Source organism: Eptatretus burgeri, chromosome 6 (genome assembly GCF_056783735.1).
Source record: "Eptatretus burgeri isolate ZD-2024b chromosome 6, Ebu_testis_v1, whole genome shotgun sequence".
NCBI lineage: Eukaryota > Metazoa > Chordata > Myxini > Myxiniformes > Myxinidae > Eptatretus > Eptatretus burgeri.
This window is the reverse complement of record NC_140966.1, coordinates 71,937,126-71,963,833: the sequence shown is the minus strand read 5'-3', so window position 1 is coordinate 71,963,833 and position 26,708 is coordinate 71,937,126. Positions and strand designations below refer to the sequence as shown.

Sequence of the window (26,708 nt, the reverse complement as noted above, 5' to 3'; positions counted from 1 at the left end):
GGGGCAAGTACACATCCCTGACGAACTCCAGTAACAACTGGAAATAAGTCAGAGATGGTACCACCACACTTCACAGCACTCTCAGTACCAGAGTAGAGTTCAGACATCAGATCGATCAGTTTTGGTGGCACCCCACGAAGACCAAGAATCCTCCAGAGGACATCCCGATTCACTGAATCTAACGCTTTACAGAGATCAACATAAGCTGCAAGCAGCCCCTGCCGAAACTCTCGTCTGCGTTCGGTGAGGACACGAAGGGCAAGGATACGGTCAATCGTTGACCTCTTTGGTGTAAAGCCTGACTGCTCTGGACGCTGGTGCTCAAGCAGATGGTGGCGAACCCTATCAAGAATTATCCGAGCAAAGACCTTGCCCGGCACTGAGAGCAGCGTCACCCCTCGGTAGTTGTTTCAGTCTTGGCGATCACCCTTCCCTTTCCAGAGAGGGACAACAAGGCCCCTCTTCCAGTCATTTGGGATGATGCCTGTGTTCCAGGCAGAGCACAAAACTGCATGCAACGACACGAGTGCAGCATTTCCACCAGCCTTGAGAAGTTTGGCAAGGATGCCACAGATCCCTGGAGCTTTGCCCCGTTTCAACTGGTTCACCGCAGCCCGTGTTTCCACAAGCGAAGGTGGACCACAGTTGATTCGAGGGTCAGCAACAGGGATTGTAACACCCTTGACGTCCAACTCGACAGCTGGGGGATCAGCCTGGTACAACCGCTCAAAGTAACCGGCCCAGCGGGCTTTCACTTCAGACTCCTCTGTCAAGAGCCTACCACTCTCTGCTCGAACTGCGGTGCTCCGAGGGATGGGCTTGGATGAACGTAATGCGCGAAATCACCTGTCCACAGGTGATGCTCTACCCCCTCACAGATTCCTCGCACATAGGCCTCCTTGTCCACCCTCAGTGCACGTACAGTTTTACGCCTCAGCTCCCTGAACAGCTCAGCTCTGCCATTCAGCCTGGCCCTGCGACTCTGGTCAATGGTATCCAGTGTCCCTTGAGAGACAAAATTCTTCTTTGCCCTGCGGTGAGCTCCAAGACATCCACCGGCAACATCAAGGACGGTGGTCTTGAAGGCGCTCCACAACTCTTCAGGACCCCCCAAAGCATCCAGACCCCCCAAGTGTCCACTCGGCCTGTTCGCAAACTCCTCAGCTACTCTCTCATCCCTGAGCTTGGCAAAATCCAGCCTAGGCTGGGATGGTACCATTCTCCAGGATTTTTTGTGCAGCTTTAGAGTTGCTACAACAAGCCTGTGGTCAGTATTGAGGAACTGAGCACTCCGGTAGACCCTGCAGTTCTGGATCATCCTCCAACGACCGTCAATGAGGACATGGTCAATCTCCTTTGCCACACCGCCAGCGTTGGAATACCAAGTCCAGCGATGAGCTTGTGGGCGCTGAAACCATGAACCAGCCACCCTAAGTCCATGACTTCTTGCAAAGTCAAGGAACTTAGTGCTATTCTGGTTCATAGTTCCTGACCCATGGGGACCAACACACACCTCATAACCATCCCTATCAGTTCCACTCGATGCATTGAAATCCCCCAAGACTAGAAGTGTATCTCGTCTGGGGCACTGATCAACCACAGACTCGAGTGTGGCGTAGAATGCATCCTTCACGGTGAGATCACTCGCCTCAGTCGGAGCATAAACAGAGACCAGGGAAATGACACCTAAGGAGTGACGAATCCTTAATCTCATAATACGCTCGTTGACCGGTGTTACCTCAATTATCATTGGGGTCAGCTTTTTGGACACAGCTACAGCAACTCCTTGGGTATGGTAACCATCAGAGCGACCAGGCCAATAGTAGGTGTAACCACCCACCATTATCTCGCCGCAATCCGGTCTCCGAACCTCAGAGAGAGCTGCAATCCCGATGTCCAAACGCTTGAGCTCAGATGATAACAGAGACAGGTGATCATCCTCTCTTAGGGATAGGACATTCCAGGCACCCACCCGCAGGGACCGCCTCAGGTTAACCCAAGGAGACCGCCGTCTGATGGACGACACCTGAGCACCACTCCGACACACTCTCCCGCAATCTGACCCAGGGATGTTACCCCGTGGTTTCCCTCCTATCATCAAAGATTGGAGGTCCCGAAGGCTTTGCCCCAATCCCGTCATCCGGTGAGCTGCCCTGCGAAGGGAAGCTGCATTGGAGGTACTCCCACGGAGTGGGTTTTCAGATTTTTTTTGCGTTTTTGCGTTTTGCGGAATGAAGGGTTTTACGGTGGCTGGAGTGCAAATCCTGCCACCAACCTCCTAATTAGAAGTGACCCAACTGCATGAGGACGTCCGCAGACACAGTTGGGCACTAGATATGGATGGCCATTGGCTCACAAGGAGCTCCTCCGCCCTTTGACAGGTTTTGTTTTTAATCCTAGTGGGTATCCATATCCAAACACCCCCCTCACCAGAAAACATGGTGGGGGAGACGGTTTAGTCGCCGACAACCCGACCATGGAACAGGTTAGTACAGGTTTACATGGTACCTGTAGCAGGTCACAGATCGAACCTGACCTGACATATATATATATATATATATATATATATATATATATATATATATATATATATATATATATATATATATATATATATATATATATATATATATATATATATATATATATATATATATATAAAAAAAATATATATATATATATATATATATATTGTTTGATTTTGGAAGAAACAGAATAACAGATTAATACAGATAATGGTGTTATGATGTCACATAATTTTTTGATAAATAATTGAGTAGAAAAGTGCCAACTGGGGTATATGTTAATCAAAGGAATCTTCATAAACTATGATCTTGTTTTCAAAATCAAAAGCCTTGTATGATTAACATTAACACATTAAAAGAAAAGGAGCAGTAAGAATTGATGTTTTGCTCACAAGAGAACAGGTGAAAATCTTGAACGATACTGGCTGACTTAAAATTAAAATGTCAAAACCAATGTTGAAAACTGCCTGTGAGTGGGCTTTCTGCATATACATGGCAAGTTTCACGAAGATCCGATGAAAACTCTGGGTTGTGAAACAAAAAATGTCAAAAAAAAATAGGAATGACATCATAAAAATTGATATGACTTCATAGTGATGTATCATATGTGCGGTAATTCATCTCTGGTAATGTCCTGTTCGATTCCCGCATACAGAATTCAAAAAGCTTGCCTAGTTTCGGAGATAATTTTTTCGGTGATTTCCATTAGCGAAAATATTTTGACATCATCACTTTTTTTTCTAGAAGGAATTTTCAAAATCGGAGATGGTTACTGTGTCTGCACAGGGTAATTTTACATATATATGCCAAGTTTCAGGAAGTTTCGATGAAAACTGTAGGCTGTGAAACAAAAAGTCCACAAGAACAAGATGAAGAACAACAACGCGAGTCAGACTTTGAGATCCTCCATGAGGATCTAAAAATAAATTAAGTATCACTGAACACTATATGAAAAAACTCAACATTTCCATGTATCTTAGAGATCTGGAGTAAGACTGTGTTCTGATCACGCCATATGTGCATATGTATTTGTTTGTTTGTTGAATAAATGTTCAAATGCACAAAAGGACTGAAGAATTTCTTTGACACCTCCCAAAAATATGAATTTGCTTTCTTCTCCGAAGCCACACACACACATACACAATTTCGATGAAACTTGACCACAACCTTTATCACCCATGATGTACCAAAAGTCTGTTCATGATATTTAAAAAATTGGGGTCTGAGGTGGTTTACAGTGGGAGATGTTGCCCCCCCCCCCCAATAGGTATTTGCTGAAACATTGGTTTGTTGGTGCATTTTTCTGATTCTGTTCCATGTTGACTTCCTCCTCAGTATCATTATACTACTATTGCCCCTATTTTTATTTATGTTACAATTGTGGGTGGAGTCAGGCCAGCTCTCCAACCAATGGGTGGAATGGAATGTTACACTCGGATAGACGGACGAATAAGCTTATTATTATTATATCAAAATTTTGTGTGCTACTTCCATGTCCATCGGTTATATTCTAAGGGTTCCTGTTGTCGTAACATTATGTAATAGCTTTGTCAAAGCTGAAGATCATGCTTCTTCTTCTGCAATGGAAAGTCAGGCTTATAAAACAGGCATTTTTCCATATTTGAACGGACGCTAATTTTTGTTCCAAATAAATCTACTCTTTGCTTTCCAATAGCACCAACCATTTTTTATTATTCTATGATTCCAGGAACCCTTAAAAGGAAAGTAAGATACACACACACACACACACACACACACACACACACACACACACACACACACACACACACACACACACACACACACACACACACACACACACACTTCTCCTTTCAGAAATAGAGTTATATAATATATCGTATAAGGTATATTATAAAGGAACAATGATAAAATACATGAGTTGTTTTACACACTGCATGGGTCTCGTCAAAAGTAAAACCACCGAACATCATTGTTAAACCCAAGCTTGAACCAATGGAAAAATGACACTTTATGGAGAATATCAAGTACTTTCAGTTGTCTTATTTCAAAATGTATAAGCGATTGAAACATGTTTCCCAAAATGATTAAAATTGATGAGATCTCATTATTTGAAAATAAGTTTGCTTTGACTCACCTGTGCTGTTGGAGTACTCTCCAAATCTGCAAGGGATACAGTCAAAGCAACAGAAGGGTTCTCCTTTACGGGAAAGTTTACGTGTTCCAGGTCGGCAAGTGTTGCTGCACACAGACACCGGAACCTGAAAACAAAACATTTTATTGATTTCCATTTGTTAAAGTTTTGTATGTCTGCCTGTCTCTCATGCTCTGCTCAACAGCTGTTTATGTGCTGCCAAAGCAGTCTCATGGCATGGATTAAACTGGTTGCATTGTCTTGGTCTTCCCAATGATAATAATCAGTCGGGATTTCAATTTTTCTCATGGTAGGGTGATAACTCACTGAGTCTTTGCGATACACACTGTGTAGTCTTTATTGACCACAAAATAATAATGAGACCGATCCACAACTCAGCATCCATCTGAGAGATGGCATTTTTTTATGCAACTCCTTGCCTGTGAAGCACCAATCTGATTATTTAAAGTCGGTTTGGGAATCCAACCGAGGCTATAGATAGCTCAAAGTTAAGTGTGGTATGTTGACACCAGCCTCAGACAAACTTTTGTAAAACAAGAGTATAAATATCGATTTTTTTTCCTTTGTATTTCACTCGTAGCTTTAACTTACCTTGCGTGTTCCTCCTTTCCACATAATCACTTGATCTTCCAACTGAAGTTCTTGTCCGGCTGGTTCATTTGAATCATACCAACCAACAACCTTCAGTTGCAGCTCATTTTCTCCAACCAACTGCCAGTTCAATAGTTCAAATATTCCTGGAGGATCTCCATTCTCATCAAAACTGATTTCATTCCCCATGTTGTTTACAAAACACACATTTCGCATGTAGTACATCAACTGAAAGAAATCGTAAACCAGACAATTTAAGTATCGTTTATATTCTTTTTTAGAATTTTCCAATTCGGATTGATAAACAAAGATTTTTAATTGATCGTTCCAATTAAATATTTTTCTTACCAAGGAAGTATTCATATATATTTTCATTTTTTACTCTGTGAGGTTGGCATTTGATCTCGTTTTATCAGGAAAGTAATGAGGGTAAGGGGAGTTAGGGCTTGGGTTCGGGTTAGGCAAAACAGGAGGGGGGAAAGTCTGTTCCTCTGGAAGATTCGACATCAAGTCTTCTCTCCTTCACTCCATTATTTTGTCTTTGCCTGTTTCTCTTTTTTATTTTTGTCTGTTTTGTCTATTTTATCTATGTCTATCTTTATGTCTCTCCTACATTTTTTGTTTCATTGTCTTGTCTTTTTCATTCATTTACCAATGTTTCTTATTCCCATCTCTTGACAGAAAAAAGTTATCAAATAATTTTTTTGTGAGGCTGAATCCTGGGTCCTATGTTATGGTAGAAATGAGTGTGTGGTCTTCAGATGGTGATAAAGAGTAAGGTATGAATCGGTGTTGCCTTTTGCTGCAACTGCCTTTCCTTGTTTACTGCTTCTGCCTTTCCTTGTGTTTCTTTGTTTCAATCTTGTACACAGCAATAAGTTACTTTTAAAGGCATAGATTCCATGGATTCTGCTGCATTCTCACAACTAGACTTCCGGTTCCGGGTTTGGAGCGACGCGAGGTCTCCTTCGGGGCTCCCTGCTGACGTTCTCAAAGTTAAGTATCCGGTCGTTATTTGTCCCGTTTTAACTGTTTAATTTTCTCACCAACATGTTACTGTGTGTTCCGAGGTCGGTTTTGTTTCAAAAATCGTGCTATTTTGTGAGTATTTTTGTCGACGTTCTTACCTGGTGTTTGAGGCCTCGGCCTTGGCCTAGGCTTGAGGCCTACCGGTTCCACTCGGTGTTCGATTGTTTTTTTTGTTTTTGTTTTTTTGTTTGTTTTTTTTGTTTTTTCTCCCCATTACCTTCAATTTCTATCCTCCCCATTACCTTCAATTTTCATCCTCCCGACTTTCCAAACATCCCCCATTCTCCCAACTAATCTCTTTCTTATCTCAAAAAAAAAAAAAATACCCAACAACAACAACAATACCCTCACCTTCTCCCGATTCTGCTTCTTCTTCCTCTTAACTTCCTCCTCGTCTTCTTCCTCGTTTTTTTCTACACTTCCATGACCTAATCTGTTGAACTCTCTCAAACATTAATATTAACAACAAAAACGATCTTATAATGCTTCATCTTCCTCTCTCACACATGTGGTACTCTTTACTGTTTCATAATGCACGACTCTTCTGCTATTTTAACAGACTGCTCTCATTTCGAGCTCTCCTTCATTCCTTGCCTAAAAAATCCAACTATTACAGCGCTTCTTCTCTCCATTCTCTGAATTCACCTTCATTGCATCCATCAAGAATTGTATTAAATCGCATCTCTGACCAAAAACATTCAAAAACCACAGTTTGCCATGGATGTTCACTTTCCATCAACCATTCTTTTTTTCCAACTTCAGTGCCAACTCACCCCCTCACCCCTCACTCTCACTCTCAAAGCAACCATCCCACTCTTCTCCCTCCAAGCCTCCCTCTCACCTCTCTCAAAAATTCCCCCCTCACCTTTCTCCCACCTTTCATTTCCCTCACTCATCCTTCTCAAAGTTGCCCCCCCCTCTCATCCACCAAGCTGCCTCCCTCCACTGCCCTCTCACCTCCATCTCTACACTCCACCTCCTCAAATCCTCAACTGCCTTCTTCCTTGTCTCTTGTCCTCCCTCTCCCCCCGCGCCACAGAGCCTTTTCTCCCCCTCATTCCGCCCTCTCCCCTCGCTATTCTGCAATACCCCACACTCTTTCAACAACCCTCCTTGCCTCCCCCCCTCGTCCCTTGTCCTACCCTCCCCCTCCCCCTCCACCTCGTGCACCCAAAGCCTCCTCCCCTACCTCTTCATTAAAAGTGTGGACCTCAAATATCCGGGGCCTTCGCTCAAACCTTTCAGATCTTTACATGCAGGTTGCCACTGACAAACCAGACATTATCTGCCTAACAGAAACTTTCCTCTCCCAAGACGTGTCTGACTCCCAAGTATCTCTCCCCGGTTACTCCCTCTTACGGTATGACAGACCTGAGCCTCGTCCTGGTGGAGGTATTGCTCTCTTCATCAAAGACTCTATTCCTCACTCTCCATGCACTGCTCTCACTCCCCCACACCCCCAGGAATACCTCTGGCTTTGGCTTCCCCTCCACTCCCACCTCGTGTTTATATGTGGACTGTACCATCCACCTAACAGTGATGACTCCATCTACACCTCACTATCCGAAAACATGGACCAACTTCTATCTTCTCATCCAAACTCTCTCTTCCTCATATGTGGCGACTTCAATTATCATCATGCCGGTTGACTCAGTGTGGGTACCTCTCTCACCTGCCATGGTACCTCAGCAAAAGCTTTCTGCGACTCATTGGGACTGACTCAATCGGTCAACTTCCCGACCCGGATCTCAACCAATGGTACTCCATCTCTTCTGGATCTGATTTTGACAAACTTCCCTGACAATATCTGCTGCTCTTACTCCGCTCCAATCGGTTCTTCTTACCACGTCCTTGTCAAAGTGGACATCTCTCTGACTATTATCAGAGAACCACCTCACCGCCGTCGAGTCTGGCATTTCACTCAGGCCGATTAGCAGGGTCTCCAAGCAGCCATCAAACTTACTGACTGGTCTCCTATCACTAATTTCTCAAACATCAACTCATCCTGGGAATTCTTTCAAAGAAACTTGCTCTCCCTCATGCACAGATTTATCCCCTCTCGTGTTCAGTTGTCCTACCCTTCCTCCCGCCCTTGGTTCACTGAAGCTTGTGGCGAGGCAGTTGTCCTGAAACAACTTGCCTTTGCTTCATGGAAAGCAAACCCAACTGAGGGCAATCTCAGTTCCTTCCACAAAGCTCGGAACAAGTGTGTATCTACCCTCAGGAGAGCCAGAAAACTATATCTTTCTCATCTCAAGTCTGAACTCTCAAACCTCTCTCTCCCTCCTCAAAATCCTGGTGGCGTTTAATCAAATCCGTTTCTGGTGTATGTTCCCCCTCCATCCCTCGCTCACCTCAAATGGCCACACTGCTGATACCACACGTGATGAAGCTGAATGTCTAAACTCGGTGTTTGCAGCTAAATCTTGTGTCCTAAACCCATCACTTTCTCTAGGCACTTTACCCAGTCGCACCCAACTGTCCCTGGACTCTGTATCCTTTTCTCCTGACAAGGTGGAGAGCTTGCTTTCAAACCTCGAGTCAGATTCTGCAACCGGTCCAGATGGCATCAGCCCACGTGTCCTCAAAGCCTGCTCTTCTGCTCTTGCTCACCCTCTCTCTGTTCTATTCACCCTCTCATTTGCCCAAGGTCATCTGCCATCTGCTTGGAAATCTGCTAACATCACTGCCCTGCATAAAAAGGTGCAAAAACAGATCCCTGTAACTGCAGACCAATCAGCCTTCTCCCAATCATCAGCAAGGTTATGGAATCCATCATCGCTTCAGACATGAAATCCTTCCTCTTCTCCAATGGCTTGATTTCCAATCATCAATTTGGTTTCAGACCAGGTCACTCTACCCTGGATATGCTGCTTCTGCTCTCCCATCAATGGATGGAGGTCCTCAATGCCAGACAGGAAATCCGAGCTGTATCCCTGGACATATCATGTGCTTCTGACACAGTCTGGAACCCTGCCCTACTCACCAAACTCTCTTCCCATGGTATCCAAGGCCATCTCCACTCATGGCTCGCAGACTTCCTCTCCTGTCGCAGTCAACCTGTGGCCCTAAATGGAGTTCTTTCATCCCCTCTTCCTGTGCAGGCTGGAGTTCCTCAAGGTAGCGTTCTGGGCCCTGTTCTTTTTCTGGTTTTCATCAATGATCTCTCCGACTCTCTGGAAAATCCTCTATTTCTCTATGCCGACGACTCCACCCTCTGCCGGACCATCTGTCATCCCTCAGACCGGCAAGCAGCAGCTTCTTCGCTCACTGCAGATCTGGATAACATCACAAACTGGTCCAACACGTGGAACATGTCTTTCAATCCAGACAAATCTCACACTCTCAATATGTCTCTTCGAAATGACCGTTTAGAAATCCCCCCAATCCACTTTCTCAACAATCTTCTGGAAGAAGTCTTTTCTTTCAAGCTTCTGGGTCTCACTATCTGCCATGACCTTTCCTGGGAAAGTCACATTTCCAACCTCGCCTCAGAAGCCAGTCGCCGACTGGGAATCCTCCGTCGTGCAAAGTCCTTCCTCGGCCCTCTTGAGCTCCTGACCACTTACAAAGCTTTTGTCCGTAGCCTGGTGGAGTACTGCTCTCCCCTCTGGGCTGGTGCTCCTGCCTCCCACCTTTCTCGGCTTCACGCTGTCGAAACCAGGGCATTTAAGATCATCGGCATCTCCCGCAATCAAGCTGAGTCTTTGGGCCTCTCACTCAATCACCGCAGGTTGGTTAGTGGTCTTTCTCTCTTCTACCGACTCCTCTCCAGCCTTGCCCCCCCTGCTCTCTCTGCGATTTGTCCCCACCACATTTCCACAAGGCGCTCAAGGTCCGCCAACAACCCCCTTCTGGTAAAACTACCAAAATCACGAATGACTGCTCATCTTCACTCTTTCATTCCTCTTTTTTTCCCGCCTTTGGAATAAACTTCCTCACTCTATTCATTCCCATTCTTCCCTCCAGGCTTTCAAAACAGCTGTTCACCACCACCTCTTATCTTCCCCCATCCAAATCCTCGATCTTTTCTACCCCCGATAATCCACCCAAGTCCACTTCCTTCAATTCCCCTGCTTTTCTTCCTGAAAGTCCCTGTAATGTCCATCTTCTCTTCGCCATGTTCCCCGTCCCATCCCCATCCCTCTCCCTTCCACAGTTCACCTAATGTGTCTGTTCCCCACTGTTTTGTCCCTTCTACTCCAGCCCCTCTTGTCTCATGCCCCCTTGCTGTGAGTTGTGTGTTAGCTCTCATACGAGCCTCAACAAGGTATACAAAAAAAAAGCAGAGTATCAGCCCTAGGGGTGATGTTGTTCCAAACATGCAACACGTTCTTTTCACGCACACCTTTATTTGGGCAGTGTATTGGAAACTGACAGCACTGTATAAGCAAAATAATATAACCTGGTTTATGTGTATGAATCAAAAACATACCTACTGCTTATAATTCAAAACACCTCACTGTACTGGAAAAGGTTGGGACAGGAATACTCCGCTGTCAAGGGTGGATACTTGTAATACCCTAGCACACCCTGGAGGTGGCGCTACACGGTCGTTGAGGAAGATTAGGAATAGGATGTGGCCGACAACACTGCTTCGGGGAACTTTCGCCTTGTCAAGTGGAGGAGATGAAAGAATTCTGTTCTGTTAAGAGCCACACGTTGTCAATCGGAGTGAAGGAAGTCATTAACACGAGTGAAGTTAGTCTCGGATGCCATCAGCAGAGAGTTTGGAGAGCAAGGTGGGATGCCAGTCTGTATCGAAAACTCATTATATGTCCAGAGGGACAGCCCTGATGTCATATCTGAAAATGAGGGTCTCCATCCTTTGTTGAAAGAGTCGAAGCAGCATGCCCAATGTGGAGCGACATGGTGTGAATCTGAATTGATGATCTGAGACGAGGTCATTGGCAAAAAGGAATGATTTTATATCAACTGCGGTGATGTATTCTGGGACCTTGCTGATGATTGGAAGTAAGCTCTCTCATACGAGCTCTCATACGAGCTTTGTGACCTCATACCAGAAAGCAGAACAGGCTTGTAGGGCATGTGAGCTGATGCCGTCCAGTCCAGTTGCAGAATGAGATGTGTTCGTTGCCAGAAACTTCTCCAGAAAAGTCCAGGAGCAGTTGGTGTGACTGGGAAGGGGAGGAACAGACAGCGAGGGGTTGGGGACACAAGATTTGGAAGCAAACACAGAATTGAGGTATTGTTAGGATGCAGGAATGTGGAAAGGAGCAAAGAGTGAGTGCAAGGTGGTGGGAAGGTGGTGGGAAGCTGGTGGGAAGTGCAGGGTGGAAGCTGGGACGGTGTGGGGCAAGGGTGAATTTGGGAGGCTGCAAGGCTGGGACAAGGCTTAAAGAGAGCAGGGTTGGGGCAAAGCTGGGGTCGTGCCAGGCTGGGGCAAGGATGAGGGAGTGTTGGGCTGGGGAGTAGCTGGGGGTGTGCGAGGCTGGGGTGAAGATGGATGGGCACATGTCGGGCTTGGGTGAACTTAGGGTGAACACAACCTCTGCAAAATTGATCTCATGATTCCCAAACATGAGAAACAGCAACAGACTTATGAGTGAGGTGTAAAAAAGCTTTTGCATGAAGACACAGAGGAGAATGAGGCTGTATATGTGCAAGAGGAAGCTCGATTAAATAAGTGTTTATGAGTGAAGAGGTTTTGGGAGATAAGCCTTGTAAAAAAGAAAATGAAGAGATTTTGATGAAGAAGGTGAATGAATGGGTTGTTGCTGATGGAGTAGCAATGAGAGCGAGGCATTTAAAAATAACGTTTTTGAAGTGTATTTTTAAATGTTATTAAGAGCTTTTAAAGTGTGTGTGTGTGTGTGTGTGTGTGTGTGTGTGTGTGTGTGTGTGTGTGTGTGTGTGTGTGTGTGTGTGTGTGTGTGTGTGTGTGTGTGTGTGTGTGTGTGTGTGTGTGTGTGTGTGTGTGTGTGTGTGGAGAAAACCTGATTGAAGATGTTAATTTCTTAATATAAGTTCATGTCCCTGTTCCATCCATCCATCCATTGTGACCATACTCTGTGCAGAGCATTGGTGCTGTCTAAGCAGTCTCCTTGGATATTGGACACAATCCTGGATGGATCACCACTCCGACACAGGATACCAGCATGCTGACAGTCATTTTGCTGACCTCGGAAGGATGACAGGCAGAGTCATCCCATCCATCCATCCATTGGGACCATGCTCTGTACAGAGCGTTGGTGCTGCCTGAGCAGTCCCCTTGGCTATTGGACACAATCCTGGACGGGTCGCCACTCCGACACAGGATACCAGAATTCTGGCACTCACTTTTGCCAACCTTGGAAGGATGACAGGCAGAGTCAACCCCACCTGGTATTAATTCAAGAGCCGAGTGGGATTTGAACTCAGGATCCGAGGATCCCAAGCCCACCACTCTAACCAGTAAGTCAACACCAGGCATGTGGGGGTTATCTGAACCCCAAATCCTCACATTGTGCCAGGTGATGCATGAAAGCATGCTTCATATGTGAACATGATCTTTTTCAGGTAATCTTCATCATCCTCTATTTTATTGAGTATTTCCAAGGCAAATGCCTTGCATTTGGGTCCGTCATTTGGTTTGAGTTGCTGCAGAATCTGCTCCATACAGGTATAAAGCTTCAGTCTTTAATGAAAAAACCTATGTAAATTGGTGGTTAGTAGTCCCAGTGTTCTGGATGCACATCACATTTATTTTCTGGGACTTTGTTGAAATGATCCGCATACTCATTCAACGTTTGCTGCATTTGTGCTTGGTCGACCGGTACTTTTCTGTTTCTGACAACTTCCAGTCACCTTTCACCTCTCAAACCCACTCTCTGATACTTGTCCGCGATGGCAGATTCCTTCCATACCTTGAACGGAAATTATGCTGAACTTGTGTGTCGGGTCTTATCGCAATGCATTGAACTTGCTCCTGTGTATTAGCCATTATATTTTACATTAAATCACTAGACCTAAAAATGTGGAAAACTTTATGAGTTTCTGGATTATATAAAACAAATGGTATCATTGTATCATTTGTGATACTAAATATATTAAAAACCAAAGTTGTCCAGGTCTTTTTGGCACACTGTTTTTTAACTTAAATGTAGACCAAATAAACAGTTAACTGTCAGAATAATCAATGCATGTAAATACAGCTCACAAAACAGATCCAACCTTTACAAATGGTGTCCTGTATAACCTCAAACATACGTTGAGAATTTTATTTGCATTTGTTTTTTTCCTGCAGACTCATTGTTTTGTTATAATCATAAGAATAATTCACAATAGGATATATTATCAACATTTTCAACCAACATGATAAATTGTTTCAAAATATTCACAAAAGTACATGAAAACGTTCTGAAATCACCCAAATTTCCATGAAACGACAGCTGCTTTATGCAGTATCTAAATTGTCATCGCATCGTTTGGGCTTGGGTGATGCCATGAGATGTTTTCCGCCAGTTTGCCATGCTAGAGGCGAGTGCGTAAGTAGCTGTAGAATGAATTCTGGCACTTACTTACACTCTGCATCAAGTGTCCACATTAATTTGAGGAGCTATTTACATCGCAATTGCTCTGGTGCAGCTACGTTGTTTAGGCAGAGCTGATAGCAGCTCAAACTACTCCATTGTAAACTAATCACTCATAAACTACTCCACAGTAAGTCTCTTCACATAAAAAAACCCACTCCGGAGCAGGACCGGTGCTGATGCAGACATTTTCATTGGTGTGAATTGGGTGATTTTAAGATAGTACTCAGGTGCTCTCGTGTTGGTTTAAGGATTGTTAACCAGAAAAGTTTCACTTTTTATATCGATTGTCAAGAAAGGTCAGACACCAAACTGTGTAAAAATTATCAGGGGATGGTGAGCTGTAGCAACTTGACTTCGTGCTTAAGATTAACTGTTGCCCCATTATAGGTTGAACAGAAGCATGCATGTGCACAAATGTTCAAAACAAAAACAAAAACTTTTAATTACTGATTAAGTAGAGAATGGAGGCCAAAAAAGATGATCAGCATAATTTGATACAGATTAAGACTCACCTGCCAGGGTTCAAAGTTGTCAATATTATCACAAGAGCCATTATTGAAAGGGCAACGACTGGGTATCCGTGAATGTAGATCATGTAAAGCGTGCGCAAAGACATAAACTGCTAAGTATGACAAGTATGATAGACGGAGCTGTGAAACATCTGTAAATGATGTAAATACTTCATCGAGTCTCTCATTTATTGTGCATGTCTTAGTCTCATCATGATACATATTCCTTGAGCAATTGACTAGTTCTTTCCAAAAATCATCCAAAAATACATTTGTGGAAGCATCAGGATTTTCAGAGCAGGTGTTATCTTTGTTATATCTGAGGAAATATCGTATTTTAGATGATTCTGCAACTTACATTGAGAACATTTGCAATGTTGCTTATTTACTTTTTTATCTTCAACCAAGCGTTAGTCCGACTGGAGGCTTATATTTTTAGTACTGTCAGTCCATTTGTCCATCCATCTGTACATTATTCTGTGCATTCGGCAGAGCCTCTAATAAAACATGATGGAATGCATCTCTTTCGTATTTGGCACAAGTATACAATAACATCTGAGCATCAAGTATGTCAACAAATTTGGGATCAGAGCCAAATGTCATGGAACACGGCAAGTATGGGGAAAATGAGAATTGTGGGACTCCCCACCCCCAAATTTACATCAAAGTGGGTGGAAAAAAATATTCGACCATCCTCTCAAAATATCACTACGATTCCTTCCCTCACTACCTTTATTTGGGCGGTGTATAGGCAACTGACAGATCTGTATTCGCAAAAAATAAAAAACAAAAAAATATTTACCCTTCTCAACGCATCACATTTAAAATCCCATTAGACACGGAGATGGGGCGAATCTGAACATGCATTTAAGGAAATAACTGTCTGAGGACCTGGATGTGTGGATGCATTCATCAGACCAGATTCTGAAATCCGTAACAACATATATATATATATATATATATATATATATATATATATATATATGTATGTATGTATGTATGTATGTATGTATGTATGTATGTATGTATGTATGTATGTATGTATGTATCTATATATATATATATATATATATATATATATATATATATATATATATATATATATATGTGTGTGTTGGGTCAAAGAGAAGGCAGTATGCCATAAGTATGGTTGGTGAAAATTAGAAGGATGTGCATGTGCAACCTACTGTGTGGCTGGTGGATGCTATGTTCAGGTTTGATGATGTATTTCTGCTTGCTGGCATTGGTGATTTGGTGAGAATTGAAAGAAAAATGAATCTTAACTATTACAAGCAGATCGGATTCCACAATAGTATAATTCCTGGAAGGAAATTAATTGGTGACAATTTTTTGTTTTCCAGCATGACAATGACCCCAAATACAATGCGTATGTCATTCAAAAATATTTACAAAGAAAAGTTGGTTGGCAGGAAGACCTAAAGGTATGCACACACCTCTCAGCTGTCTCGTCTCGGCTCTAATCCTGACCAAGCTAGAAACTGTCATCCCGGTGTTTCACAGGTAGGATGATTCATCAATGTGTGTGCTGTCCATGGAGGTGTAATGCATATATATATATATATATATATATATATATATATATATATATATATATATATATATATATATATATATATAATGTAAAGGGTGTTCCAAAAAGACCCAGCCAACTTTGGTTGTTAATATATTTAGAACCACAAATGATGCAATGATACCTTTGGTTTATATGACACAGAAACTCATAAAGTTTTGTGAACACCATCGACACACTTCAATGTGAGCTCCGTTAGATGTGCGCAGGCCATCGAGGTGATGCACAAGTTCTTGCCATGTTCGGCTCAGCATGTTTGCGTCCACCAGTGTGCATGCAGCTGTCATCCGAGAACAAAAATCCAACAGGTTTGCCACCTTGACGTTGCAGACTACATCTTTGACAAACCCCCACAGAAAAAAAAAATAATTGGGGGGTAATGTCTGGTGGGGCCAGGCGATTGGTCCATCTCTCGGCCAATCCAGCGACCTGGAAATTTTTCATTCAGGATGGCTCAAATGACTAAGGCCCAATGAGGGGGAGTGCCGTTCCATTGAAAAATGATATTGGGTGGCAGGTCTTCATTCTGTCATAAGACAAATCCTTCCAACATGTTCATGTAAATTGTTGAGGTCGCTGTATCCTCTGCAAAGAAAAACGGACCCACCAAGCGGTCATGGGGAAGGCCACACCACACATTTACCTTTGGACTGTCATGTATGTGTTAAATGACCATGTGGGGGTTTTCAGGACCCCAGATCGTCACATTGTGCCGGTTGTCCTTCCCTGATACAAGAAAGCAAGCTTCGTCTGTGAACATGACCTTTATCAGGTAATCTTCTTCATCCTCTATTTGACCGAGAATTTTCTCGGCTAACGCCTTGCATTTGGGTCCATCATTTGGTTTGAGTTCATGCAGAATCTGCACCTAATAATAGGCATAAAGCTTCAGTCTTTTATGCAAAATTCTGTGTGCAGTGGTGGGTGGTAGTTCCAGTTCTCTGGATGCATGTCAAATTAATTTTCTGGAACTTTGTTGTAATGATTCACGCACTTGTTCAATGTCTGCTGCAGTTGAGCTTGGTCGACCGATAATTTTCTGTTTCTGACAACTTCCAGTCTCCTTTAACCTCTTGCACCACTGTGTGATACTAATCCACGATGGCAGATCCTTTCCAGACCTAATACAGAAATTACGCTAAACTTGCGCATCAGAGCTTGTCTTGATGAACCATTCGACTGACACACTTTGCTTTCTCCTGTGGAGTTGCCTTATTATTTTACATTAAACCACAAGACCTGAAAATATAGAAAACTTTTTGAGTTTCTGTATCATCTCAAACAATCAATCATGTGTCATATGTATAATATTTAAAAAAACAGCGAAGGTATCATTTTATCATTTGTGGAACTAAATATATTAATAACAAAAGTTGTCCAGCTCTTTTTGGAACACCCTGTATAATCGACATCCCATTTTTATGTTGTGGTTGGGGACTTGCATCGTTATTAGTGCAGAAGAAAATAATTCTATTTATTTATTCTCAATTATATTCATTTGTTACTTTTAATTAAACACAGTATAAAATAAGGTTTTAGTTTTGTATTGGAGTCAAATTGACTGTCAGTAAAATTTCCCTTTCCCCGACAGGCTGTTGACCTCCATCGTGATATAAGTGAATATATAAGTAAAGTAGAATTGTATCTTACAGTGGAAAAGGTCTTGCTCTCTGCATAGAAACAGGCTGGTTGTTTTGCGAATGCATGTTGAAAGTGATGACCTCATGTATCTCTCCACCTTCTCTCTGCCTTTTCTCCTCAATCTTATCATCCTTTCTTCAAGGTTAACACTGCAAACGTTCACCTTGTGCCTATCAGTCCTTCCCAATGGCATTGGGTGTTTGATTGACTGCTTAAATCGTCCATGTACATGTGTTGGTAGCTGGGTAGTGATGGTGTTATAGTTTTGAGTGATGGCCGTTTCTTCAACTTCATCGTGGGGATGGCATCCCCTCTTAATCGTGGCGGATAACAAGATCGAGCCATCTGTATTGTTTCATGTCAGTGCTCTGGAAAATGTTCTGAGCACAAAAGCGAATATTTTGTCGGCCCAATCCACAATCGGGTATTTCGGACAAACCTCGTCCAATTTCTGGCAAACTTAGGCTCTTTCAGCCATTGGTGTAGCATGAAACCAGCTCGGTTTGTATTACGATACAAGCACCAATGATGAATTGACTCAGCAAACTTGTGGAAAATCGAAAATTATTCGTCGTTTGAGGTGAATCACCACGACATAATCCAGAGACAATACAGATATGGCAATTGACTCCAAGGTGTGGCATCATGGCTCTTTTGAAGAAGAAGAAGATTTCGACCTTCAATCGCAAATTTACCGAATATATAATTTGGGAATCGGAAAAAGAAACATCGTATCTATTTTGAAGGGTATCAAGGGAAAGATTATCATCGAGATGGTCTCAGCGTTTGGGCTCCACTTTCAAGATATCATCGCCTATTCAAGGGGATACAAGGGTGATCACTAAAACGTCATCAGCCATGTGGTTTGGCAGCCATATTGGATTTTATGAATTAAAAACTTACTTTTTTAAACCACTTAAACGAATGATGCAAAATTTTGTTTATATGACGAACAAGCCCTAGGAAATATATTCTGAAAATTTAAACATCATAGGTCACATGCTCTGGTTATTTATGCATTTTAGTGTTTTTTTTTTGTTTGTTTGTTTTTTGTATACCTTGTCAAGGCGCATGTGAGAGCTAACACACAACGCACAGCAAGGGGGGGCATGAGACAAGAGGGGCGGGAGTGGGAAGGACAAAACAGTGGGGAACAGAGACATAAGGAGATCTGTGGAAGGGAGAGGGATGGGACGGGGAACATGGGGAAGAGAAGATGGACATTACTGGGACTTTCAGGAAGGAAAGCAGGGAATTTGAAGGAGGTGGGTTTGGGTGGATTATCGGAGGTAGAAAAGATCGAGGATTTGGATGGGGGATGATGAGAAGTAGTGGTGAACAGCTGTTTTGAAGGCCTGGAGGGAAGAATGGGAATGAATAGAGTGAGGGAGTAAATTCCAAAGGCGGGAAAAAAGAGGAATGAAAGAGTGAAGGTGAGCAGTGATTCGTGATTTTGGTAGTTTTACCAGAAGGGGGTTATTGGTAGACCTTGAGCACCCTGCAGAAATGTGGTGGGGACAAATTGCAGAGAGAGCAGGGGGGCGAGGCTGGAGAGGATACGGTAGAAGACAGAAAGATGACCGACCAACCTGCGGTGAGAGAGTGAGAGGCCCAAAGACTCAGCCTCATTGCGGGACATGCCAATGATCCGAAACGCCTTGGTTTCCACAGCGTGAAGCCGAGAATGGTGGGAGGCAGGAGCACCAGCCCAGCGGGGAGAGCAGTTCTCCATCAGGATGCAGACGAAAGCTTTGTAAGTGGGCAGGAGCTCTGGAGGGCCGAGGAAGGACTTTGTACGACGGAGGATTCCTAGTTGGCGACTGGCTTTGGAGTCGAGGTTTGAAATGTGGCTTTCCCAGGAAAGGTCATGGCAGATAGAGAGACCCAGAAGTTTGAAAAAAAAACACTTCTTCCAGAGGATTGTTGAGAAAGTGGATGGGGGGGGTGGTTCAAAACCGTCCTTTCGGAGAGACTTATTGAGAGTGTGAGATTTTTGCGGATTGAAAGACATGTTCGACGTGTTGGACCAGTTTGTGATTTTACCCAGATCTGCAGTGAGCGAAGAAGCTGCTGCTTGCTGGTCTGAGGGATGACTGATGGTACAGCAGAGGGTGGATTCATCGGCAAAGAGATATAGAGAATTTTCCAGAGAGTCAGAAAGATCATTGATGAAAACCAGAAAAATAACAGGGCCCAGAACGCAACCTTGAGGAACTCCTGCCTGGACAGGAAGAGGGGATGACAGAACTCCATTTAGGGTCACACGTTGACTGCGACAGGAGAGGTGTCTCTCTCTCTATCGAGTGCAGCCTGTGGCTGCTGGTTGCATCATTGGTTGGGACGCGGCTCTGCCGCTGATGCAGTGTCCCCCTTACCAGTGCACTGGCACTCATGTTGCTGACCTCGGAAGGATGACAGGCTGAGTCAACCTCCTGGTGAATTAATTCAGCGGCCCAACGACGCTTGAACTCAGGACCCTCGGATCTAAAGCCGCCACCCTAACCACAAAGCCAACACCAGGCTAGGAGAGGTGTGATACCATATTTTGATTGATTAAATTTTTCAATTTCTATTTCGAATGCAACAACCCGATTACAATCAAACCTGGGCAAAGTTCCATTTGAAATTTAAAAGATTTGGGCAAAGATTTGAAATCTTCAATTATCTTTTGCTGTTTGCCCTCCTATCCAATTTTTATTGCATACAAATTCTATCTATCTATAATTCCAGCAATGGTGTGTGTGTGTGTGTGTGTGTGTGTGTGTGTGTGTGTGTGTGTGTGTGTGTGTGTGTGTGTGTGTGTGTGTGTGTGTCTGTGTGTGTGTCTGTGTGTGTGTCTGTGTGTGTGTCTATGACCGCTGTTTCTCGACAACCACTGGTCCGATCTAATTGAAACTTGCCAGGTATATTGCTGGGGACCTGAGTATGTGCCTTTTTAAGGTTTGATATTAATCGGACAAGTGCTTCCCAAGTTATGGCCATTTATTTACCAAACCAATGACAGGAACCGTTGCTGCAGCCATTTTTTATCAACCAATGACAGGAAGCGTTGCTGCGTTGCCATGGTCGATGGGGAAGAGAAACTCAGCCGCGTTCGCCATTACGGGTTTTTTCTCTTCTCTTCTCTTCTCTTCTCTTCTCTTCTCTTCTCTTCTCTTCTCTTCTCTTCTCTTCTCTTCGTGTTTTTCCTTGCGAAAAGGCAAAATACGTTGGCGCTAATTGATTAATTGGCCATTAAAAGCCTCCGTATTCTTGCCCTGGACGAGGAAACAAAGAAGAAGCGCCGTTTCCTCAGCGATGTTGTTTATGAAGAGGTGCTAACGACATAAAGGTGTGTACAATGTACATGGAGACGATTTTTATTATTATTTATTTATTGAAGAAAAATTGTTCCGAAAATAATTTATCAAAAAAAGTGCACAACTTTTTTTGTTTCCAATTGTCAAAACGGTGTAGTGTGGCCTTTGGAAGTGTTAAGGAATTCAGCTCTACTCAACATGCTTGCCAACGAAATACATCTCAAGTTGGTGGTAAAAACAATTCACAACGACGGGTTTCCTTACTCATTGCTCAGCAGTCTGCATTCAACCCCTTCATTTGTCATCTCATTGATTTCATTTCATCTGTCTATAATTCCAGCAATCTGTGTCTGTGTGTCTGTGACCGCTGTTTCTCGACAACCGCTGGTCCGATCTAATTGAAACTTGCCAGGCATATTGCTGGGCCCTGTGGATGTGCCTTTTCAAGATTTGATATTAATTGGACAAGTGATTCCCAAGTTATGGCCATTTATTTACCAACCAATGACAGGACACGTGCTGCGTAGGCGTGGCCGATGCGCCATTTTGTTACCAATCACAGGGCACGTTGCTGCGTGGGCGTGGCTGCGTACGCCGGTGCACGGCCAGCTGACGATGATGTCATGTGCCGTGCTGGTTACGATGGGGATCGATCGGTGCCTTAGTTACTGTGGGGTAGGAGTGCCAATGGTAAATGGCAGCGAATGTCATGGCAAGCAAAGACAGGGAGGTAAACTTGATTTTAATTTGGATTTTAATTAACTCTGTGTGTGTGTAAGTATCACAGCAGTTGTTACTTCAATGCAAGCGATAATTCGTGGAATGATGTGAACATTCCGTACGGGCATGCACTACTTTTGGATAGTGATGACTTCCTGTATTCTTATAATTTCTCGATTTCTTATCCGCATTTATAGATAAACACAATGCCCCAATCCAGTCGTCGTTTATGAGAGCGAAGGAATGGCCTGTGTAGTTGTTTGAAAGTTTTTTTTTTTTTTTTTGCATGTACGGCCACGCACATATGGCAACGCGAGAGCGAAGGAATGGCCTGTGTGGTTGTTGTTTCTGGCACGCGGTTTGAAAGTTTTTTTTTTGTATGTACGGCCACGCACGTATGGGCACGTGAAAGCGAAGGAACGGCTTGTGTGGTTGTTGTTTCTGGCACGCGGTTTGAGTTTTTTTGCAGGGGGTGGGGGGGAGGGTTTGCATGTACAGCCACGCATCTATGGGCTTGCACTAGTATTTGTCAAAGAGCAAGGTGAAGCATTATGAAATGGTATGCTGACATTAAATGGTGTGGAATGGCTGTTGTGGGAACAACTTGACACAAAGAAGAAGGTGAGGAATGAATGGGAAAAGAGGATAGGAAAAAGGCATCAATGATTGTCACTCTCAGGGAAAAAGGATAGGTGTTGCATGTTGAGTTCTTTCCTGACTTTTGGGAGAGCGTAGTCAGTCAAGAACGCTGCACTGACTATGCTATTTCAGTCTTTGTACATTGAGGTTAACATTTGCTAAGGGGGAGAACCTTCAGTTTCTGAACTCCCCTTAACTAGGTTCATCCCATCAGCAGATGTGTTTTTCCAGCTTGTGACAACTGTGTGCTTCAGACTTTATTGCAGCCCCATGTGAGCAGCGAGGGCCAAGTGAAAGACCAGTCTCGTGTTCTTCTGAAAATGCTAAGTCCAGTTTTACTTTGATTACATGTTACATTTACACATGTTTTTTTGATCACCACTCAAAATTGAAATAATTTGTTGCATTGTTACCTTTTGTTTTGTATTCCATTCTTATATTCCCCATCAACTGGATTTGACACATTTTCATTTAAATCATGGAATAATAGCTTTGTTTGAACAAGTGAAGCAGTCTTTTGAAAATAATATGTTTGCTTCGTTTCAGCTTCCAAAAACGGTTTTGTTTGTCGAATATGTTTTTTTGTGTGCTTCTTGATGAAGTGAAGCTGGAGACCAAGAATAAACTTTTTAAAGCCTGGAATATTTCCCTGGCGTTGGTCAAATCCAATTGTTCCATCATAAATGTGAGTATAACGTGAGTTCTTCATAACAGGTGAACTGATATATCCCAGCCATATCTTTTCAGTCACATTGCTCAACAACAGCAATTCTCCAAGTGCGGCAAAATCAATTGGATGAATAATAACAAAGATAACAACTGCTTTTGTTTCTCTCAATACCATATCTGAATAAAACAGACAACAGGAAAGTATCTCGTAATGCAAAGCCCATCTGTGTCCGCTTTGTAATCAAACTAAACTTGACGAAAACAACAACTAAATAAAAAATTGTACATTTTATTCATGAGTAGATTGGAAATTCCAAGATTGGAAATTGTTACTGAAAAAAAATCAAAGGGCTGCCTCCTCCGGTTCAGCATTTTCTGCACGTGATGGTAAACATTCTGACCTCTCTGGTTGCACCTCACGAAAGCTGAGTTTTCCAAACCGGATTCATTGTGTTTTTATGTTGTTGTGTCGAGACCAAAACTGACGTGGATTTCTATCCTCGAACCGAGCTGTTCGATCTAGTACAACCAGGCCGAGATGCTCCTGAAATGCAAGAATAAAATTTTAAATCTCTCTATAATTCCAGCAATCTCTGTGTGCATGTTTGTCTGCGACCGCTGTTTCTCGCCAACCACTGGTCCGATCTACTTGAAACTTGCCAGGTATATTGCTGGGGACCCGAGGACATACCTTTTCAAGGTTTGATATTAATCGGACAAGTGGTTCCCAAGTTATGGTCTCTGTACTGGCAAGCCGTTTACGTCTGCTTTGGCTGAGGGAGTTGGACCAAACCATTTCACGTAAATAGAGGGGGGGGGGGGTTGCCCAATACAGAGCCTCTCTGGATCTTTACTTTTTGCCAAAAGCAACAAAAGAAAAAGAACCGTTAGTTTTATTGGTCTATTATAGTTCTATTAAAGATGATAGGTTAACAATTCAACATTGAGAATCCGTGCTTCCCAAGCCATGGTCTCCCACCAGCCAAGCGTCCATAGCGACGTCGCTTTTTGATCCTTCGATGTCGGCTCTTCCTATCATTGTGAAGCAGAATTCGCCAAGCGTTGGATTATTCACCCACGAACAGGGAACGTGACCTGGACATTTGGTTGATCGAAAGGATTCTTTAGATTGTTGAGGGATCTTGTCCTCCTCGAGGATTCAACGTCGAGCCGACTCGGTGTTGTATGTATCGGGATAAATAAACCACAGAAGTCCAGTAAAAATCAATGTCCACAAGGAGTTCTTTCTTTTGTACAATTTATTTGCTGTCTCTCCTCTCTTCTCTCTCTCTTCATATATCTATATCCCATTTTATAAGCAGAGTGGGCTTTTGATCGCAAAGAACAGAATGTACAGCTTATTATCCCGGTCACCTTGTACTTGAAAAAGAACCAAGCAATGTCCAAAGTGTCAAAGAAAGATAAGATTATAAGTAGGTGGTAGGCCTTAACAACTAAATAATAGAACAGTAGAGGAAAAAAAACAAATACTTTGACCGACTCAGACTGAGGCAAAGGTTTCTTGTCCAGAGAGTAATAATTTCCCCAACACTCCCCCCTTGTTGCCTAAAAAGGCAACACAAGTGAAGTTTAACGATATTTTTTTTGTTTGTTTTCTCTTCACTTGGAAATACATTTTCTCTTGCGTTTGAGTGTGCCCATTTTCTTTGTATCCCATGAAATGTTTCATCTTAATTAGTTTGTTGTTTTATCCTATTCATTTTTGTTTGTTTCATATTGCTCAAGGCCTGACACGGCCGATTATAGGATAGAAAGTGTGAAAATTATTTGTCTCCATGTTCCTCATTTTGTTTCCTTCCTCCTTGTTTCAGAAATGATGCATGTGTTTTCCTTCTGCACCACGAAACGTCTCTTCTTCTTCACAAATATTATTTTCCTGAGGTGTTTGTCTGCTCGGCGCTTGGTCCACCAACCTCCACCCACACGTACAGTGTAGCATTTCATCCTGCATTCAACAAGGGATCTTATGCCCGATCCCATGATCTTTATCTCCATTTGAAAAAAATTGGACTCTAGAATCAGAATAAGCATCCACCCCCACCTACCTGCTCAAAGCGTCATATCCCCCCATTCTGAATTCCTCGTCACCCCACCCTATAGATGCATCCCCTCACACCACCCTCTCAAACCTTCCCCCGCACCACCACACACAAACCTTCTCCCACACCCCACACACACAAATCTTCTCATGTATCACACACACTCAAACCTTCTCCTGCACCCCACACACCCAAATGTTCTGCAACATGCCTCATATTCAAACCTTCCCCCATACCCTTCACTCTCGAACCTGCCCCAGCATCTCTCACACTCAAACCTTCCCCCTCGCATACCACCCCCCTCCCAAAGCTTCATGTTGCTCCCACAAAGCCTCCCAAAATCCGGCACCCTCCCAACACCTCCTCCTATCCGTATCTCCAACTATGTGAACCTCAAAGAGTCTGACTTCACTCCGCCATATTGGCAGGTGTTCACATCTCCCTTCAGGACTGGTCTCGCATATCTACTGTCCCTGATGTTAACTCAGCCTGGGAATTCTTCCACAGAATCCTGCCCTCTATCATGAACAGATTAATCCCATCTCTTATTCAATTAACATACCCATCTTCCTGCCCATGCCACACTGAATCCTGTGCTGAGCAGTTGTTCTGAAGAAACCTGCCTTCTATTCAAAGAAAAGTCCACAACAATATTGTGTTTCCACTCTCAGGAGAGCCAGAAACCAACATCTGTCAAAATTATATGTCTCTATATATATATATATATATATATATATATACATACATATACATACATACATATATATATATATATATATATATATATATATATATATATATATATATATATATACATACATATACATACATATATATACATATATATATATATATATATATATATATATATATATATATATATATATATATATATATATACCGGGCGTAGTGGCGTGCGCCTGTAATCCGGCGACTCGGAGGCTTGGGTTGGAGGATCGCTTGAGGATGGAGGCTCTGCACTGGGCAGGGTGTAGAGCAGCCCGGAATCATGGAGAAACCCAAATCCTGATCCCTGTGTCGTAAGAGGTGACCAGGGTTGCGTCAGGAAGGGCATCCGGCGTAAAACCTGTGCCAAATCAGTATGCGGATCATAACGGATGATCCGCTGTGGCGACCCCTAACGGGAGCAGCCGAAAGATGAACAACATATATATATATATATATATATATATATATATATATATATATATATATATATATATATATATATATATATATATATATATATATATATATATATATAGATAGAGAGAGAGAGATTGTTTATCAAGCCTCCTTCTCACGACCCTTGAACTGATTCACTAAACATAAACTGAAAACTAGACTGACATACAAATTGATATTACACGAGTATGGTCAACTTACCTTAAAACTTGCCAAAAATATGAACCCTCTTGTCTGCCGATCCAGTTAAAAACTTTGTAGCAATGTATTGGGGGTCAAGTGCAGTCAGACGATCTTGGTGAACATGGCAGATCATGAGATGGTTGAGGCGTTGTTGGGTCATTGTGGAACGTAACCAAGTCTTCATACGTCTGAGTGCGCTGAATGACTGTACAGCTTCGCATGGACTTGCTGGGGAAACCAATACAAGCCTAAGCAAACGTTCTACCTTTGGGAACATTCCACGGACTTCCGGCACCATGTCTACAAATATCTTTCGGTAATCCTCAACAGATGAACCACTGAACTGGTTACGAAAGAAGCCAAGTTCTTGCTCTAGGGAATCCGACAGTTCGGGATGT

At 43.0% G+C, this 26,708-nt stretch overlaps 1 long non-coding RNA gene across 1 annotated transcript in view; it reads right to left on the bottom strand.

The window, feature by feature from the left end:
• Window positions 1-26,708, bottom strand: part of LOC147025035 (uncharacterized) — a 51,146-nt gene that overhangs the window by 10,939 nt on the left and 13,499 nt on the right. The window contains exon 3 of the long non-coding RNA XR_015059318.1: window positions 4,642-4,765. This is a non-coding gene — a long non-coding RNA (uncharacterized LOC147025035). The remainder of the gene's footprint in view (window positions 1-4,641; window positions 4,766-26,708) is intronic.